This window comes from Schistocerca piceifrons, chromosome 2 (genome assembly GCF_021461385.2).
Source record: "Schistocerca piceifrons isolate TAMUIC-IGC-003096 chromosome 2, iqSchPice1.1, whole genome shotgun sequence".
In the NCBI taxonomy this organism is placed as follows: domain Eukaryota; kingdom Metazoa; phylum Arthropoda; class Insecta; order Orthoptera; family Acrididae; genus Schistocerca; species Schistocerca piceifrons.
The window spans coordinates 254,167,549-254,188,243 of NC_060139.1; the positions used below are offsets into that span (position 1 = coordinate 254,167,549).

General features: G+C 40.2%; 1 protein-coding gene across 1 annotated transcript in view; it reads right to left on the bottom strand.

Annotated features, from left to right (window-relative positions):
- The window catches only part of LOC124775303 (ankyrin repeat domain-containing protein 65-like), a 177,260-nt gene that overhangs the window by 106,211 nt on the left and 50,354 nt on the right, over positions 1-20,695 (bottom strand). The gene's annotated exons all lie outside the window — the stretch shown is intronic.

The window sequence follows — 20,695 nt, forward strand, 5'->3', positions numbered from 1 at the left end:
CAAACGAAGCGACAATTTTAGGAATTGCGAACAGAGTTGTTGCAAACCATTGAAGAGCGTAGTGAACAGGATCGAACAAGCACAGAGTCTGCAACCACATCCGTATCTGTAACAGCACCGGAAAAACAAGCAATTAACGAAGATATTACACATTTGCGATTCCAATCATAGGCGGAAAGTAACATACGTGAAATTAGACAGCCTGGCCAGCGACAAACACGTTTCGAAATTCTTGATGAACAAACGTCATCACAAACACATGCGGAACCACAAATGTATGTTTCAAGACAGTTTGGATCGTGCAATGAAGCAGCAAGGTTAACCAGACAAGATACCGAACCAATACCTGACAATGGAAAGCCAGGTCGCGACTCTTCAGCTACACGTTCACAACCGATGGAAGAAAATTATTGCGTACCAATCCAACGATACTACGCAAGGGTAGGCGAAAGTTACAGTGGACAATATCCAATGGATCTACCACAAGCGGAAAGAACGACGGGAGAAATGATCAGAAACAAAAGTGGCGAAGAATCGCGAATTTCATGTGAAACTATTACGAAGTACTACAACGATCATTTCCTCACAGTCAGAAAATTTCAACACTTTCGAGAAGGAAACTCATTAGATCCACGAACTTTTATTGATCAATTCCGAGTAGGATTACCAGAACACTGGACGCTAGCACACAAATTAGACTTTATATGTGTACACATGTCAGGAACAGTCGCAGAAACCATGCAGAATGTTGCAGCGACGTGCCGATCGTACGAAGATTTCAGAGAGACGTTTCTCTCACGATATTGGTCCAGCGAAGCACAGAACAGAGTGAAGTACGAATTATTACAGAACCCATATTTTGAAAATTCAGGAGAGAAGAGTCCCGTGAAAATTTTCGAATTAATGGCAAAGAAAAATCAATGCTTAGATGTACCATACAGTGATGGAGAGTTGATTAAATTATGCGCGATGAAGCTACCATTGAAATACCAGCAATCATTAGTAGGTCGGGAGGCAATGACGTCGAAGCATTTAAAGGTATTCTAAGGGAACTAGAGTTCATATTTTCGGAAGATGATGCAAGAAAAAGGCGAAGCGCACGTGAAAACGAAAGCAAAAAGCAGTGGATTCCACAAGACACAGTTCGAAGAAACAATAATTACGAACCATGTGATAACTTCGCACCAAGAAACGACAATAGATTTCAACAAAGAACCGGTTATGGATTTAGAAGAGAATATGGCAATAACTATAATTCACCCAGGAACGGCAACAACTATTACAGAGGGAATAACGACAACCGGAACGGGTACTGGAGAACCAATAGACCGACAAACTATCAACAAAGAAACCACTATCAACAAGCTGAACAAGAAAAGAGAATACACATAGAAGAGGTGGCGGTAAGACCACCAAACCCTGATAAACGTTCGAATTGACAGCTAAGCGCCCATGCCAAAGACAATGACGCACCGACCCAGGACAACTGCAGCACCTTGAACAGAGAAGTAAAAATCTTATCACGAGAAGAGAAGAAAGAAGAAATAAATCCGCAGGGACCAGATGAAAACGAAGACAAGAAAATAACAATATCTTGTTGGGACGAAATTAATTGGGAGAATATTGACGAGGAAGATGAATTACCAGAGGCATGCACAACGAATGTAGGAGGAAAGGACGAAGTAATGAGTATTGCAGAGCTATTTGAGATGGAAACCAGGGAAAGCGAATTCAATGAGGATAATGCGCAGTCGACAGAAGTTGAAAATAAGTTACGAGTGGGCACACAACCCAACGTATATAATGAAGGAAGTTATGAAGCGATAATTAGAGCATTTAGATGCGATTATGTGGAAGAAGCGACGAAGAAGGAGAAGATAGACGAGGATGAGGAAAAAGTAGAGGATGTTGAAGAAAGCATAAATGAAGGAAGAAATAGAGAAGAGGAAATAAAAGAGAGAGAAGTAGCAGTCGAAGCTTATCCTGCAGAAAGTTCGAATTCACAAGGGAAATTCCTAAAAAGACTCATGTATGATTCAGTGGAGGATTCGTTGATGCAAGAAGAAGAAGAACAAAACCAACCCTTTCAAATTCAACCAATTGTGAAGGCCATGGTAAAGCATATCCCAGTCAATATTGTAATTGATAGCAGAAGTGAACTGACTGCGATCTGAGAAAATTTATTCATGCAGTGTAATGCCAATGAGGAATTGCCAGTTCTGAAAACACGTAAGATTAAAGTAAGAGGTCCTATTAGAAACAATGCTGCGCAAGTTACGAGACAAACAAGGTTAACTCTTTCGTGCCAAGGTCAAAAGATCGAAGCCAACTTCGTGATTATACCTAAACTAACTGTAGATTTGATTATAGGTGCAGATTTTTTAAATGAGAGACGAGCGATAATAGATAGGGGGAAAGGTGGCGTAATATTCGGGAATGTCACACTTCTCTTTGAGCAAAAGCTAAAATTAGAAGAAATACCGGTTATAAACAAACAATTAAAAATGACGCGAGATAAAGAGGATGAAGAATCAGAATGGTATGCACAAAAGGGGGAATCGCCTCAACTCATGTTAGAAATCCATAAAGAAATCGTCGAAAAATTGCAAGAAGTTCAAGGTATTTCGGAACACAGTAAAAGAGAATTAGAGGGTATTTTACGAGATAAAGCAGAGGTATTTTTACCTAAGACTGGCAGTATTAAGCACTTTCAGTACAAGTTAGAAGTAAAACAGCACAAACCATTTAGAGTGCCACCCTATACAATCCCATTAAGCTACAGGAATAAAGTATTCCAGGAGATATCTAAAATGTTAGATGATATTATTGAACCAGCTTCCTCCATATATAACAGCCCGCTCCATATTGTACAAAAACGAGATGGGAGCATCAAGTTAGTGCTTGATTCCAGACAAATCAACACAATCATAATCACTGAGACAGATCGCCCAGAAAAATTAGAGGAATTGATACAAAACTTCCACGGTGCTAAGATATTTTCATCAATTGATTTACGGAGTAGTTTCTGGCAAATAGAATTGGCCCCAGAATGTAGAAAATTTACAGCATTTATCGTATTCGGTAGATGTTACCAGTTTAAACGATTGCCATTTGGTTTAAACACATCATCAGCAGCGTTTATTAGGGGATTTAATACTATACTCAGTCCTGAAATTTTACAAAAAATTACTTGTTATGTTGATGATGTGATTATAGCAGAACCCTCTTGGTAACATCACAACGACAAATTAAACCAGTTTTTACAGATCATGAAAGAGCATGGGGTCACAGTAAATATAACAAAATCCAAATTTGGAAGGCGAGAGGTCAAATTTCTCGGACACATAATTTCAGAGAAAGGGGTAATGCCCGATCCAGAAAAACTAACGGCAATCAAAGAATTCTGTACTCCATATAATACGAAAACTCTCAGAGGATTTCTAGGTCTCACCGGATTCTATAAAAAATTTATTTGGATCGACTCTCTCACAACACCACGCCTATGTGCATTGACTGGAAAAAACACGTCATGGGTATGGGATCAACAAGCCAATGAAGAATTTTTAAAAGTGAAAAACGCACTAACAACAGCACCGATTTTAGCACATTCCGATCTAACACAAATTTTTTGTATGGCCACTGATAGCGCGAAAACAGGTTTAGGAGTTGTTTTATTCCAAGAATACGAACAGGCAGGGCTAAGATCATATAGAACAATTGCATTTGCCAATCGGGTACTCACAAAAAGCGAGAAAAACTATTCAGTCACGGAGCTGGAAGCATTGGCCATTGTATGGGGCTTCCAACGTTTTCGATACTTCCTATTCGCAAGAAAAACAAAAGTATACACTGACCACAAAGCATTAGAATTTCTGTTATCCGCCAAACTAACTCATGGGAGGTTAGCTAGATGGATGTTAATACTATAAGAATTTGACTTCACTATTACACACATACCAGGACCAGTGAATGTATTAGCAGATGCTTTATCACGATGTCCACAGGGTGCATCCAATAACATAGGTTTAGAAGCAGCAAAAGACCAGTTTACAATGTACTATATGAAACAAGTACCTTTCGAAAACTTTATTACGACAGCATTGAAAAACATAGGCAAAGAACAGGACAAGGATCCCGAAATACTAGGAATCAAACACAAGTGGAGAAGTAAGGATTTTCCAGACATTCGTCAGCACTATCTCGTAAAAAACAATGTTTTATTTTTTATACGAAATGTTGCAACGAATGAATGGTTAATTTATATCCTAGATGAACTAATTAATAAGTACATATGGTATACACATTTAAGTAATGGCCACTTTGGACCAAAGAAATGCTTTTTAAAAATAAAACAAACAAGCCATTTTCCTAATATGGAAAGACGAATTAGAACAGTATTAGTCAAATGCAAAAAATGTATGAGGGCTAAACACGTCACTTTCCAAACCAAACCACCTATGTTTCCAATAATCCCTAAAAGATTAAAACAAATAGCTGCAACAGATTTGATGGGGCCCCTCCCACACACAAAAAAATGGATATATTTTCATATTTGTCGTTTTGGAACTTACTTCTAAATATGTTACCTTGACACCATTAAAACGGGCAACAGGTCTTACTATAAGTAAAGCATTTAGACAAGATTTTCTCAGACAAGTAGGTCGAGTGGAACGAATAATTTCGGATAATGGCCCACAATACAAATCAGTGCAATGGCAAAACACGTTAAAACAACGCAAAATAAAACCCATCTACATATCTAAGTACAAACCTAGCGTAAATCCAGCAGAACGATCTATGAAGGACTTAGGAACTTTATGTCGATTATATGCAGGCAAAAGACACAACACTTGGGATATATACCTTAAAGATTTTCAAGAAGTAATAAATGAAATGCCACATAGCACTACACTACTACCTCCAGTTGCTGTACTTAAAAATATTGAACCCCCAAACATAACCAGAGAAAATGTTAGATTTCCTATTGTACCACGTAGACAGCACAAACAAGTCATAGCAACAGCACTCTCCAACATCATAAAGGCAGCCATTAAAAGAAAAGAAAGAGGAGATAGAACAGCAATTAAAAGAACATTCTCAGTAGGCCAGAAAGTATTTGTAAAAACACACCATCTCTCCAGCAAACAGAAACACAAAATACATAAGTTTTACGCTGCATACAAAGGACCTGTCATAATTAGCTGAATTGCTCATGATAATTCTGTGGAACTAATGAACCCAAAAACAGGCAAAACCTTAGGACTTCACCATGTGAACCATATCAAAAAGTTTGAAGATTAATTTTATTACTGGTAAATAATCAGTACAATAGTTCAAGATTATGTTGCAGATAAGATCGTCAGGAGAAAGAAGAATGAAGAGAGAGGAAGGTGGGAAAAAGAAAGTAGTTTCAATAATAACACCAATAGTACCATAGATTAAGGTGAAGGGATAAAGCGTAGATAGTCTAACAGCATGAAATACTATGATGCTATACACCACGACACTACACAAAAATAAAAAACGAATTTGAGGTTTCTTGTATGAGTTAAGACTCAAAATATCTTAGAATTGTTACATGGAAAGGGCGCCGAAATTTGTAAAGCTTTTTAAAAAGGCGCAAAATAATGTAGGTACTAGACATATGTTAGATGACTATAAGTAAAACTTTTTGTAAGAACCATTGTAAAAACTCCAGCAAGGACGAGATGCAACGACCCACAAGTTGCAACGCGAGAAGTATCAAGAAAAAAAAGGACGTAATTATCAAGACATGATTCCTACAAAGCAGAAGCGTCGAGAGAAGGGAAAGGACAGCGAGACCAACAGAAGGCCCTTGTAACTGAAGTGGGCAATAAATTTAACCGCTAGGCAGAACCCTGCTGGGACGGAACACCCTGCAGTGACGTGACGCAACGCCGAAGCCGAACGCCGGAAGGGTCTCCAAGCACCCCCACTCAGCGGAGCGAGCAAAAAACGGCCCGACGAGAAGACCACTTGGGCAAGCCGCCACTGGCAAAAAATATGTGTAAAAGTCGCACTACCGCTATTAAACAGCACACTGATGCACGAAACTGAAGAAAACGTCCACAAAGTAAAAATGACACGCCCAAACAATTTATCAAACTGTTACTAAGAGGAAAACTTCAAAGCAACTAGTTATCAATAAATATTTCCATATCCTGCCCAGAGAAGAACCAAGAATCAAGTACGAAGCAGAGAAAAAGCAGGAAGAACAGAAGTTGAAGATTCGCAAGATTGAGACCAAGAAAGAAGATGGGTGAAGAATAGATGACATACCTTCACAAATCTCTATCCTATTGTAAACTAGTCGTCTGCGAAGTATTACAACGAAAAACGACCGCTTTCAGCGACACATAACGATGACTTTCACACATACAAAGCCAGTAAACCACGAGATTCTGCACTCACAGCTCCATTCCATTATGGGACCTCCACAACAGCAACACACACTTGCAAAGCCAACGAGGAATGACAAACGAAGCTGTACATCAAATACTTGCCCACATCCATCTCGCTCAAGTCCACCATCTTCGTGCAAAAACATTCGCCAACCTCATGCTTAAACATTCATAGGATTGTGTGAAATCAAATTATGTGATGTAGGAATTGTGCAAAAGAAACGTGTGAAAAACTGAATAAGTTAAGCACACCAGACAGCTAATAAACTACAAAATAACAGTCATTGACTATGGACTTCAATAAAAAATAGACTACCGATAAAAATAAGTCATTAGTTCTGAAATGGACAGTATATAAAGAACAAAAGTAAGGCATAATAAACACTAAAACTATATGCCACATATTTTCTCCTCATAAAAATAAAAGAATAACTATATTTTACTTATTTTCTCCATATAAAAACAAAGAATTAAAAATTACCTTGTTGGATATTTTCCCTTTTTTAAAAAAAATTGTACCATTTGTTAGGATAATATCTCAATACTTATGTATGTATATTTCTTTGTCAAAGCAATTCTTGGAAATAATTCTTATTTGTTAGTGTAACAATGTTGAAATGAGTGTCTAGAAACAAAAACATTTTACTTGTACATGTTATTTAAAAAATGTGTTAGGAATAGATTTTACTTAATTACTACATTTATAAAAACAATATTTCTAAGAAAATCGATGTGAAAGACTCCTCACTTTCGATAACAAACTTCTTAAAAAACAAACTTCACACTTAAATAAAGAAAGAAAATAATTAAAAATTAATAATAGCATAAAAATATTCTTCTCTTGTCATTTTTAATTATAATGTGGAAGAGTATAAAAATATAAATTAGTAATACAAACTAGCATAGAACCAGAATAACGTGGCTGAACATTAAGCAACAAAATTTAGATAACGGAATAATTTTTGACTGGCTTAGACAACGATTCAATCATTGCCTAACTTCAGTACAAAAATTAAGTTCGAAGGGTGGCGATATGTTAGGTCTCAGGCAAATCCAACACCTTCCATGAAAACCCTGACATGATAAGCAAATCCACTAGTATGTCACATAGCTCCGAATAAATCGTGACATTAAATTAACCAAAGTAATACGAGTAACGAGTGAGCAAATGGAATACCACAGACTAACACAAGAATGCCTAAATGGATGTCATACCTTCCCACCGTGAGACAGACGCAGTTCCGAGGGGAGAAACGAGAACAGAAGGCGAGAGCAGAACCGTTTAAGCTGGAAGGCCCTACCATACGGGACAGACGGACACCCACGTCGCCAGCTAACCGCTAGGACACTACCCGCAAGTTCTAGCGTGAGACTTTTTCGCGTCTCTGTCACGTTAGGACCACCCCCCAGCCCATGTTAAAAGCTAGAGCCCTCCAGAAGAACAGTATAGATCTTACGATATCACAAAAAGTTCTACGCCACCCGCAAGTTTTAGCGTGAGACTTTTTCGCGTCTCTGTTACGTTAGGACCACCCCCCAGCCCATGTTAAAAGATAGAGCCCTCCAGAAGAACAGTATAGATCTTACGATAACGCTAAAAGGGCCACACCAGCTGCAAGTTTTAGCGTGAGACTTTTTCGCGTCTCTGTTACGTTGCAAACTTTAAAAAACATTGCCCCACCACGAAAAGTATAACGTTTCTCATTGGATAGACAGAATTTTTGTAGGCAGAGCTTAAGGTTAACATTGAGACCCTCATTGGTCAGATGAAAACACAGCCAGATAGTTTTTTTTTAAACCAACTTCGGTAAATTGTAGTAAGGAGAAGTTAGGGGAGAGTTGCTTGAGAGTTGCTTCCGAGAGGGCGACATGGACGGAGCTGCGCTGCCCGCTGCCTCCTGACGAACACCGACAAGGTAATGAACGCACGCGATGCCGCATTTTTGAGCGCATAAGGCTTCACTCAGAACTGCAGAAGTGTCATCTGTTACATCCCCTTTACGTAATACTAGTGTCGATCGTCAATTAAAGCTCATGGTGTTCACATTTGCCACTTGAAGTAAAAATCTGAAACGCGATGATTTTTCTGTTATATAGTTATTGAGAAGCCACATCAGCCACTGTAATTTACGACAAGTCAGATAAGTATTTAAAGATAATTGAGGGTCACTGTAGACCATTTTGATAGTTTTCTCTTTTGTGAAACTTAATTTAAACCTAGATTATAGATGTGATATGGAATAGGTCATCCTTCGATCCATTGTAGAACTTGGAAACCCATTCAGGGAATATTCGTTCACATTTTTGTTGAACGCAGTTGGTTTTTACCATCCTGTATTAAAACATTTCCTTTTATCAATAGTGCAATATATAAACGATGTTTTGTGAGTAGAATAAAATTTCCAATGGTAAACTTAACTGCTTTTTCTACGTTATTTTACCAGCTAACTAAAAATAGGAAAGCCTTGAACCCCTTCCGCTAAATTTAGTTAGTATTAAGATTCTTTCACAGGGAGTGCAGTGGAGCTGACGCTGAAATCATTAAGTATTTGGTTATATCATCGCTAGTCTCACTGAACTCTTCTGAATTCTACATGTCATGTGTGGCCTGGCGTCTCGTTACCAGCAAAAGGTCCCAGGTTCAAACTAGTCAATTCCCTAAAAAACACGCTCAGAGCGTCGTTGCGCGAAAGTGGTAGGGAGACACAATATAGAACAAACAGACACCACGTAGAATGTTCAGAAACTTCCGATGTCATCCACCAGGTCATATTTGTATATTATGAATAGCAACGATCCTATGACACTCCCCTGCGGCACACCTGAAAGCATTCTTACTTCGGAAGACTTCTCTCCATTGAGAATGACATGCTGCGTTCTGTTATCTAGGAACTCCTCAATCCAATCACACAATTGCTCCGATAGTCCATATGCTCTTACTTTATTCAATAAACCACTGTGGGGAACTTTATCGAACGCCTTGCGGAAGTCAAGAAACACGGCATCTACCTGAGAACCCGTTCTATGGCCCTCTGAGTCTCGTGGACGAATAGCGCGAGCTGGCTTTCACATAACCGTCTTTTTCGAAACCCATGCTGATTCCTACAGAGTAGATTTTTACTCTCCAGAAAGTCATTATACTCGAACATAATACGTGTTCCAAAATTCTAAAACTGATCGACGTTAGAGATATAGGTCTATAGTTTTGCACATCTGTTCGACGTCCCTTCTTGAAAACGGGGATGACCTGTGCCCTTTTCCAATCCTTTGGAACGCTACGCTCTTCTAGAGACCTACGGTACACCGCTGCAAGAAGGGGGGCAAGTTCCTTCGCGTACTCTGTGTAACATCGAACTGGTATCCCATCAGGTCCAGCGGTCATTCATCTTTTGAGCGATTTTAATTGTTTCTCTATCCCTCTGTCGTCTATTTCGATATCTACCATTTTGTCATCTGTGCGACAATCTCGAGAAGGATCTGCAGTGCAATCTTCCTCTGTGAAACAGCTTTGGAAAAAGACATTTAGTATTTCGGCCTTTAGTCTGTCATCCTCTGTTTCAGTACCATTTTGGTCACGGAGTGTCTGGACATTTTGTTTTGATCCACCTACCGCTTTGACGTAAGACCAAAATTTCTTAGGATTTTCTGCCAAGTCAGAACATAGAACTTTACTTTCGAATTCATTGAACGCCTCTCGCATAGCCCTCCTCACACTACATTTCGCTTCGCGTAATTTTTGTTTGTCTGCGAGGCTTTGGCTATGTTTATGTTTGCTGTGAAGTTCCCTTTGCTTCCGCAGCAGTTTTCTAACTCGGTTGGTGTACCACGGTGGCTCTTTTCCACCTCATACGATCTTGCTTGGCACATACTCATCTAACGCATATTGTACGATGGTTTTGAACTTCGTCCACTGATCCTCAACACTATCTGTACTTGAGACAAAACTTTTGTGTTGAGCTGTCAGGTACTCTGAAATCTGCTTTTTGTCACTTTTGCTAAACAGAAAAATCTTTCTACCTTTTTTAATATTTCTATTTACGGCTGAAATCATCGATGCAGTAACCGCTTTATGATCGCTGATTCCCTGTTCTGCGTTAACTGTTTCAAATAGTTCGGGTTTGTTTGTCACCAGAAGGTCTAATATGTTATCGCCACGAGTCGGTTCTCTGTTTAACTGCTCAAGGTAGTTTTCAGATAAAGCACTTTAAAAAGTTTGACTGGATTCTTTGTCCCTGCCACCCGTTATGAACGTTTGAGTTTCCCAGTCTATATCCGGCAAATTAAAACCTCCACCCAGAACTATAACATGGTGGGGAAATCTACTCGAAATATTTTCCAAATTATCCTTCAAGTGCTCAGCCGCAACAGCTGCTGAGCCAGGGGGCCTATAGTGACATCCAATTATCATGTCTGAGCCTGCTTTAACCGTGACCTTCACCCAAATCATTTCACATTTCGGATCTCCATCAATTTCCTTCGATACTATTGCACTTCTTATCGTTATAAACACGCCTCCCCCTTCACTGCCCAGTCTGTCTCTGCGGTATACATTCCAATCTGAGTTCAGGATTTCTTTACTGTTTACGTCCGGTTTCAGCCAACTTTCTGTCCCTAGTTATATGTGGGCATTGTGACCGTTTATTAATGAGAGTAGTTCTGGGACCTTTCTATAGGCGCTCCTGCAGTTTACTATTAGCACATTAATATTGTTATTCCCTGTTGCATTTTGCCTACTCCTACCTTGCCGCGTCTCAGGAGGCGTCTTGTCGGGCCTAGGGACGGAATTCTCTAACCTAAAAAACCCACATGTGCACTCCACACGTGCTCCGCTACCCTTATAGCCGCTTCCTGCGTGTAGTGCACGCCTGACCTATTCAGGGGGACCCTACATTTCTCCACCCGATAGCGGAGGTCGAGAAATTTGCACCCCAGAGCTCCGTAGAATCGTCTGAGCCTCTGGTTTAAGCCTTCTACTCCGCTCCAAACCAGAGGACCGTGATCGGTTCTGGGAACGATACTACAAATAGTTAGCTCAGATTCCACCCCGCGAGCCAGGCTTTCCGCCTTCACCAACTCCGCCAACCGCCTGTACGAACTGAGGATGACTTCTGAACCCAGACGGCAGGAGTCATTGGTGCCGACATGAGCAAAAATTTCCAGTCGGGTGCACCCAGTGCTCTCTATCGCTGCCGGCAGGGCCTCCTCGACATCTCGGGTGAGACCCCCCGGCAAGCAGACAGAGTAAACACTGGCCTTCTTCCCCGACCTTTCCGCTATTTCCCTAAGGGGCTCCATCACCCGCCTAACGTTGGAACTCCCAATGACTAATAAACCCCTCACCCCGTGTGCCTGGTCGGACCTTGTTGAAGGAACAGCCACATGTCCACTCACAGGCAGAGCGGGCGATGCCACACGGCCAGCCTCCACATTTACCCTCCGCCTCGTGCGCCGCGAACGCCGCTGAACCCGCCGCTAGTTGACTAAACTGTGGTTACTAGACACTTCTTGTAGAAAACAATGAAAATAGTACTACCTGTCTCTGGACTGTATTGAGAACAAACACTAGCACTACTGGCACTGTGGTTGACTAAAGGGACTCTCTCTGACTGTATTCAAAACAAACACGATATCTATGGAACACTATTACTAGCACTCGACAATTAAAGCTTCCTAAAAGCAGAAACACACGGAAGAAGAAGTGACAAGTAAGAAAAATACAGTTAATACTTAAATTAACGTAGCTCGCTGCACAGCAGAAGTGACGCAGACGGCAGTTAGGACGCCCAAAGAAAGAAACTGATAAATCAAGGTTACATAATTTTCACGTGTCTTCAACGTGTTGCTATCGTATTTTCTTTTTTGTAGAGAAACTTTCAAGATTTATTTGTTTAACAATCTGAATGTATTCAAGATGGCTTTGGGTGGACAATCACTGTTTAATTTTAAAAAGTTGACCGGTATGACAAACTAAAACGACTGGAAATTCACGATGGAAATGTACCTGAAACATGAGGGACTATGGGACACAATTGCTGGCACTGACGAAGATGAGAAGAATGTACAGAAAGCATTATGAAAATTATGTTTTTCTGTAAATTCATCTGTGTATCCAAAACTTCGTGGAGCAACGACTGCTAAAGAAGTAAGGCAAAATTTACAATCTGCGTTTGAAGATAAGAGTTTATCTAGTTATATTGGGCTGTTACAATGCTTAATGAATGTATGATTGGCTTCTGAGAAAAATATGGAGGCGTATTTGTCGAAAGTTATGTCACTAGCTCAACAAATTCGAAGCATTGGTAAGAAAATGGACGATGATTTCGTAGCTGCAACTATGCTAAGTGGACTTCCAGCAGATTTCCATCCCTTGATTATGGCAATTGAGAATTCGGGTGTCAAGATTACTAGTGATTAGTAAGTCAGCGATTAATTGAAGAACGAACGAAACGTCCGTTTGCATCCACAAATGAGACCACAGATCCGGCGCTGGTAGCTAGTAAGCAGGACAGTAAACACCAGAAGACGAATATCCAACGTGATGTGCGAAATATCAAACCTTTTAAGTGATATAAATGTCAGAAACCTGGTCACAAGGCGAATGAGTGTAGAACAAAGAAAAAAGCAAATAAATTTTCAAATTCTGCTAATGCAGTGAGAACTGTAAACGAAACTGTGTTAATGGCTCTAACTGCATCTTCGCATCATAGTGATGGCTGATATGTGTATTCCGGGTGTTCACGACACATGACGAATCAAAGAGACTTGTTTAACACTTTCCAGTCGACCACAGCTGCTAAAGTGACAGTAGCAGATGACAGCAATCTTCAGGCTATTGGAGAAGGCGATGTTCATCTTCGAGTTACTTGTGACGACAAGAATAAATAGATAACTGCTAATGATGTTGCGTATGTTCCAAGCCTTGCTTACAGCCTACTGTCGGTTAGTCAGATGACAAGACGTGGATAGTGTGTATTGTTTGACAATGTGCAGTGTGGTGTATACAATAAAAGTGATGTAATTGTTTCTGGAACACCAGTAGCAACTGCAACTCAGATAAATGGTACGTATCGATTAGATGAAGTGCATCATTACGCAAATGTTGTAGAAATTGACAGTTATGGATTGAGGCATCGAAGATTGGGACATTTGAATCGTGTAAGCATGCATTTATTAAAAGAAAAAATCGCTGATGGGCTGAACTGGTCGAACGTCAATTTAGATCCGTGTATTACCTGCATAAAAGGTAAACAGTCTCGACAACCTTTTCCTAAAACATCAAGTATAAGAGCAAAAGATCTACTTGACATTGTGCATTCTGATGTTTGTGGACCATTGAGCATGGCTTCGTGGGGAGGATCACGATATCTTATCACTTTTACGGATGATCTGCCAAGAAAATCTTTTGGTTATATGCTAAAATCAACAACAGAAGTCTAAATGAAACTAGTCGAAAAATCAAAATACTTCGAACAGACAATGTTAAAGAGTTCGTCAACCGGCGCATGCAGTTATTTTTAAAGACGAATAGAATTAAACATGAAACAACAACTCCTTACACGCCAGAACAGAATGGTGTTGCAGAACGCTTAAATCGGACAATCACTGAAAAAGCAAGATCAATGTTAACAGATGTAGGTCTAAGTAGAAGCTGTAAACACAGCAATTTATTTGAAGAATCGATCTCCAACAAAAGCTGTTAAGAATGTCACTCCTGAGGAATTATGGAGTGGTCGTCGGATAAATCTGAGTCATTTACGAATCTTTGGACGTCGAGCATTTGTACATACACCAAAAGAAAAAAGGACGAAATTAAAAGACAAATCTAAGGAATTTATCTTTGTTGGATATTGCGAAGATTCTAAAGCATATCGTCTGATTGTTCCAAACCAACCAAAGACAATTGTGAAAGCCTGTAATGTGCAATTAATCGAAAACTCAAAGTGCACTTGTGGAAACAGCATTCCAAACAGTAACCCAATTGACGATAATCGTATAGACAGTCGTCAACTAGCGCCAGCACCTAACATCATTGAAGAGGCAACTGAACTGACACAACCTGCTGAAGTCGACAGAAATGCAGTTTATCTTGAATTAGCACAAAGTGACACTGAGAAAACAGTACATAGCAACGTACATAGTCACACGGAAGTTGCGCAGCCAGAAATGCTACCAGAAATCAGAAAATCAGCACGTGAAAGAAAACCAAATACTAAATATTTTAATGATGATTTTGGTTGTCTTGCTTGTATTTCTGAACCAAATTCGTATGAAGAAGCAATGAATTGTGATGACTGTGAAAAATGATGAATATAAATCTTTACTTGAAAATGAAACATGGATTTTGACTGATTTACCATCAGGCGGGAAGGTAATTAATTCGAAATGGGTGTTCAAGGTGAAAGAAACGTCAAATGGTGAAATTGAACGTTATAAGGCTCGTTTTGTAGCGGAAGGTTGTTCCCAAATACCAGTAATAGACTTTGATGAAACGTTCTCGCGGTTCTAAGCGCGTCAGTTTGGAACCGCGTGACCGCTACGGTCGCGGGTTCGAATCCTGCCTCGGGCATGGATGTGTGTGATGTCCTTAGGTTAGTTAGGTTTAAGTAGTTCTAAGTTCTAGGCGACTGATGACCTCAGAAGTTAAGTCGCATAGTGCTCAGAGCCATTTGAACCATTTGAAACGTTCTCGCCTGTTGTTCGTCATTCTTCACTTCGCATCCTGTTAGCTTTATCAGCTGAATTTGATATTGACATTGAACATATGGATGTTCAAACTGCATTCCTATATGGTGATCTCGATGAAGAAGTTTACATTCGTCAACCTGAAGGCTACGTGAAGAAGGGGAAGGAGATGAAGGTTTGCAAGCTGAAGAAGGCAATTTATGGTCTAAAACAGGCGTCACGCGTTTGGAATATGAAATTAGATGTGACATTACAGAAAATGAACCTAAAGAAGTCAGGATATTATTCTTGCATTTACTTCAGAATTGAGAAACAAAATATACTCAATATAGCTGTTTATGTAGACGACTTTAACATTTTCTCTAATAGAAATAATAGGTGGAAGAAAGAATTGAAGAAAGGATTAACGAATCAGTTTAAGATGAGAGATCTTGGTGAACTTAGTTGGTTTCTTGGCATGAGAACAAAACGAAACAGGAAACAAGGGACGATTAGTATTGATCAAAGCAAACATGCAGCAAACATACTCAAGAAATTTGGTATGAAACACTGTAAACCGGTTCATATCCATTTGAACCTGGTTCAAAGCTGCAAAAGTGTGAAAATAAATTGACAGATGAGGAAAACCTTGTGTTACATCACATTCCTTATCAGCAAGCCGTAGGATCACTACCGTATTTAGCTCAAAGCACAAGACCGGACATTGCATATGCTGTGGGGGTTCTAAGCAGATTCAATTCTAATTACCGGAAAATGCACTGGGAAGCGGTCAAACGAATAATGCGATACATTAAAGCCACAGTCAATGTAGAACTAACTTTCCGAAAACATGGAACAACTGAAATTGAAGGTTTCTGTGATGCTGATTATGCATCAGACGTCCATCAGCGGCTATCAACGACCGGCTATATCTTAAAGTTAGCTAGCACAGCAGTTTCCTGGACTTCAAAACGACAACAAACCGTCGCTCTATGAACTACAGAAGCTGAGTATATGGCTCTATCAGCAGCAGCGCAAGTAGCGGTACACCTTCAAGGATTGCTTCGTTAATTGTGTGTTACGCATAGTGAAAAACCAGTAAGTGTATGCTGTGATAATAGAGGTGCCATTGCACTGAGTCACAATGGTGTGTATCACGCTCGAACAAAACACATTGACGTGAGGCACCACTATATTCGTGATTTAATTAAAACAGGAAAATTCAGTGTGAAACCTGTAAGTACCGATCAGCAGGAAGGTGATTTTTTGACAAAGGCACTGCCTAAAGGTAAACATCAGTGGTGCTGTCAAGCTGTGGGACTTTCAGAGTTCACGAATTGAGATCTCGAGAACCTGTGGGGGTGTTGGGAACATTCATATTTTACTCTTTGATGTGTTATATGTATAGTAGTTTAGGTTTTCTCCTTGATCTTCGTTATGTACATCGTTGAATAAATGGTCTCTACAAATGTGTGTTCCTGACAATATGGTGTATTGCGTGTTTGATTAGAAGGTCACAGAGGACTAATTAGAATCAATATCTAATAGGAGGATTATCGCTGACAGTGAATCCAAGGCGCTGAACTGTCACAGGTGTCGTAGCGCTCCTGTGTGGTCTGGCATAGTCATGCTGAAGGAGAGGGCGCGGCATGTGTCGACGAACTCTTCAAATTCGAAACTCGATTATAACACGCTGTTTCTCACGCACTGCCATAGTTTCGTTATACAGAGCTACAATTCGGAGCCGTCTAGCGGCAGAGCGCTGCAAGTGTTTAGACATGAAGAATAAAGATGTAGAATGTTAATAACGTTTGTTTTATTTAAAAAGTTTTAAGAGTTTTCATATAAAAAATTCAGAGGCATTACTTTCCATCACGCTATCGTAATAATAGGGCGCTGTTCCACTGGAGGATTAGGATGTTTGTACTTAGATGAGAAAATGAGGACACTAACATGTTTGTATGAATTGACTCTTACAAATATGAATAGTCTACTGTTGATGTCCGTAGTACTTACAACGGTTGGCCACGATGTTCGGATCACAGATTTGCTGCAAAATTTGTACACTTTTAGCAGTCCATTAGGACAACATAATGAGGAAGTAGTAACGCTTACTACTTAGGCATTTACGAAAAAAAAAAACAACAGAAGTTTTACTCGCCGAATATATACCAGTACGTTGCACATCTGAAGAGGGGGTGTCAGTGGTCAAATGGTAGGTGTTCAACTTCTATAACGGTGTATCACCAGTTCGAATTCCTCTCATCTTTTTTTTTTAATGCATAGTTTTTTAAACACTGGCCATATTACTTCATATATATGAGTCTTGAGACGCAATATAATGGAAAAAACACGTGTAATTGCATGAACCGTTATTGAATTTACGTTCGTAATTGGCTGTTTACTGGTTTTAATCATCACAACAAATATTATAACTGTCGACAAGTAACCGACCAAATGCACAAACTTTTCCTTTAAATGTATGCCTGTCGTGATTTGCGAAATCCCTAATACGTGGAGCCAGGTAAGCTACCCGGAAGCTGGTTGCTTCAACCTGCAGACACGGAGACAGACGCCATTCGGCAATTAACGTACGCAGTGGTGAAACCATGCTGATATAGCAATAACTAATAGTGAATGTGTAAATTTTTTGAAAATCGCAAAACTTAGATTTTTAGTGCAAAAATGGAGGTATACTCTCATCGTCGGAAAAATCTTCAACTTCACTAAATAGACCTTCCACATTTACTTCGTCAGAATGAATGAGGTCCTCGTCAGCAACGAATACCTTTTCTTCTTACATTTCGACGGTAGACCGATAAAAGTCTTCTCCAGTCGCCATTCCATCTGCAGAAATCATTGCTGGTGGTTCGGTATCAGTATGATCAGCTTCTTGAGGAAGACAGTATAAGAATGCGTTTTGCAGCTGCATTATGCACTGAATCTTCATGACATTCATCATCTGCAGGAGTAGAAAAATTGAGAGTAAAAATCTGGAGTCACCTCCATTTTTTAGTAAAAATCTTAATTTTCTGACTTTCAAAAATTCATACGTACTCGCTTTGTTCTTACTACATTAGCGAGGTTTCATCGCGAAGCAAGTCAACCGCCGAATGGGTCCTGTCTCTGTGTCTGCAGATGTAATCGTCCAGGTGCAAACTAGTTCTGAGTACCTTACCCTATTGCAGGTATCATGGATTTCGCAAATCATGACAAGGATACATTTTTAGGAAAACTTCATGCGTTTGGTCGTTTACTTGTCGATGCTTGTAATATTTGTTGTGATAATAAAAATAGTAAACACCCAATCACGATTGCAAATTCAATAAAAGTCCATGCATTTACACGTGTTTTTTTATTATATTACCTTTCAAACCTCATACATATGAAATAAGGTGACCAGTGTTAAAAGAAATATACTATGAAAATAAAGACGAGCGGGACGGGAACCAGCGATACACCGATTATAGAACCTGAACGCTAACCACGTACGCCTCGGTAGCTGCGCGGCCAGCGCAGCGTAGTACTACCCGAAGGGGACCGGGTTCGACTCCCAGCTGGCTCAGAGTCAAATATTTTCTCCACTTGGGGACTTGATGTTGCACGTTCATATCGCACTATTGATATGGCTGTATGGGCGCGTCCTGAAAGCTATATACAGGGTGGTCCATTGATCGTTACCGGGCCAAATATCTCACGAAATAAGCGTCAAACGAAAAAACTACAAAGAACGAAACTTGTCAAGCTTGAAGGGGGAAACCAGATGGCGCTATGGTTGCCCCGCTAGATGGCACTGCCATAGATCAAACGGATATAAACTGCGTTTTTTTTTAAATAGGAACCCCCATTTTTTATTACATATTCGTGTAGTACGTTAAGATCTATAAATGTTTTAGTTGGATCACTTTTTTCGATTTGTGTAGATGGCGCTGTAATAGTCACAGACATATGGCTCACAATTTTACACGAACAGATGGTAACAGGTAGGTTTTTTAAATTAAAATACAGAACGTAGGTACGTTTGAACATTTTATTTCGGTTGTTCCAATGTGAAACATGTACCTTTGTGAACTTATCAATTCTGAGAACGCATGATGTTACAGTGTGATTACCTGTAAATATCACATTAATGCAATAAATGCTCAAAATGATGTCCGTCAACCACATTGCATTTGTCAATACGTGTAACGACATTCCTCTCAACAGCGAGTAGCTCGCCTTCCGTAATGTTCGCACGTGCATTGACAATGCGCTGACACATGCTGACGGGCGTTGTCGGTGAATCACGATAGCAAATATCCTTCAAAAAAATGGCTGTGAGCGCTATGGGACTTAACTTCTGAGGTCATCAGTCCCCTAGAACTTAGAACTACTTAAACCTAACTAACCTAAGGACATCACACACACTCATGCCCGAGGCAGGATTCGAACCTGCGACCGTAGCGGTCGCGCGGTTCCAGACTGTAGCGCCTAGAACCGCTCGGCCACACCTACCGGCCCCAGATATCCTTCAACTTTCCCCACAGAAAGAAATCCGAGGACGTCAGATCCGGTGAACGTGCGGGCCATGCTATGGTGCTTCGACGACCAATCCACCTGTCGTGAAATATGCTATTCAATACCGCTTCAACCGTACGCGAGCCATGTGCTGGTATCCATCATGTTGGACGTACATCGCCATTCTGTCATGCAGTGAAACATCTTGTAGTAACATCGATAGAACATTATGTAGGAAATCAGCATACATTGCACCATTTAGATTGCCATTGATAAAATGGGGGCCAATTATCCATCCTCTCATAATGCCGCATCATACATTAACCCGCAAGGTCGCTGATGTTCCACTTGTCGCAGCCATCGTGGATTTTCCGTTGCCCAATAGTGTACATTGTGCCGGTTTACGTTACCGCTGTTGGTGGATGACGCCTCGTCGCTAAATAGAAAGCGTGCAAAAAATCTGTCATCGTCCCGTAATTTCTCTTGTACCCAGTGGCAGAACTGTACACGACGTTCAAAGTCGTCGCTATGCAATTCCTGGCGCATAGAAATATGGTCCGGGTGCAATCGATGTTGATGTAGCATTCTCAACACCAACGTTTTTGACATTCCCGATTCTCGCGCAATTTTTCTGCTACTGATGTGCGGATTAGCCGCGACAGCAGCTAAAACACCTACTTGGGCATCATCATTTGTCGCATGTCGTGGTTGACGTATCACATGTGGCTCAACACTTCCTGTTTCCTTAAATAACGTAACTATCCGGCGAACGGTCCGGACACTTGGATGATGTCGTCCAGGATACTGAACAGCATACACAGCACACGCTCGTTGGGCATTTTGATCACAATAGCTATACATCAACATGGTATCGATCTTTTCCGCAATTGGTAAACGGTCCATTTTAACACGGGTAATGTATCACGAAGAAAATACCGTCCGCACTAGGGAATGTTACGTGATACCACGTACTTATACGTTTGTGACTATTATAGCGCCATCTATCACAAAGTGAAAAAAGTGGTCCAACTAAAACATTTATATTTCTTTACGTACTACACGAATATGTAATAAAAAATGGGGTTCCTATTTTTAAAAAAAGCAGTTGATATCCG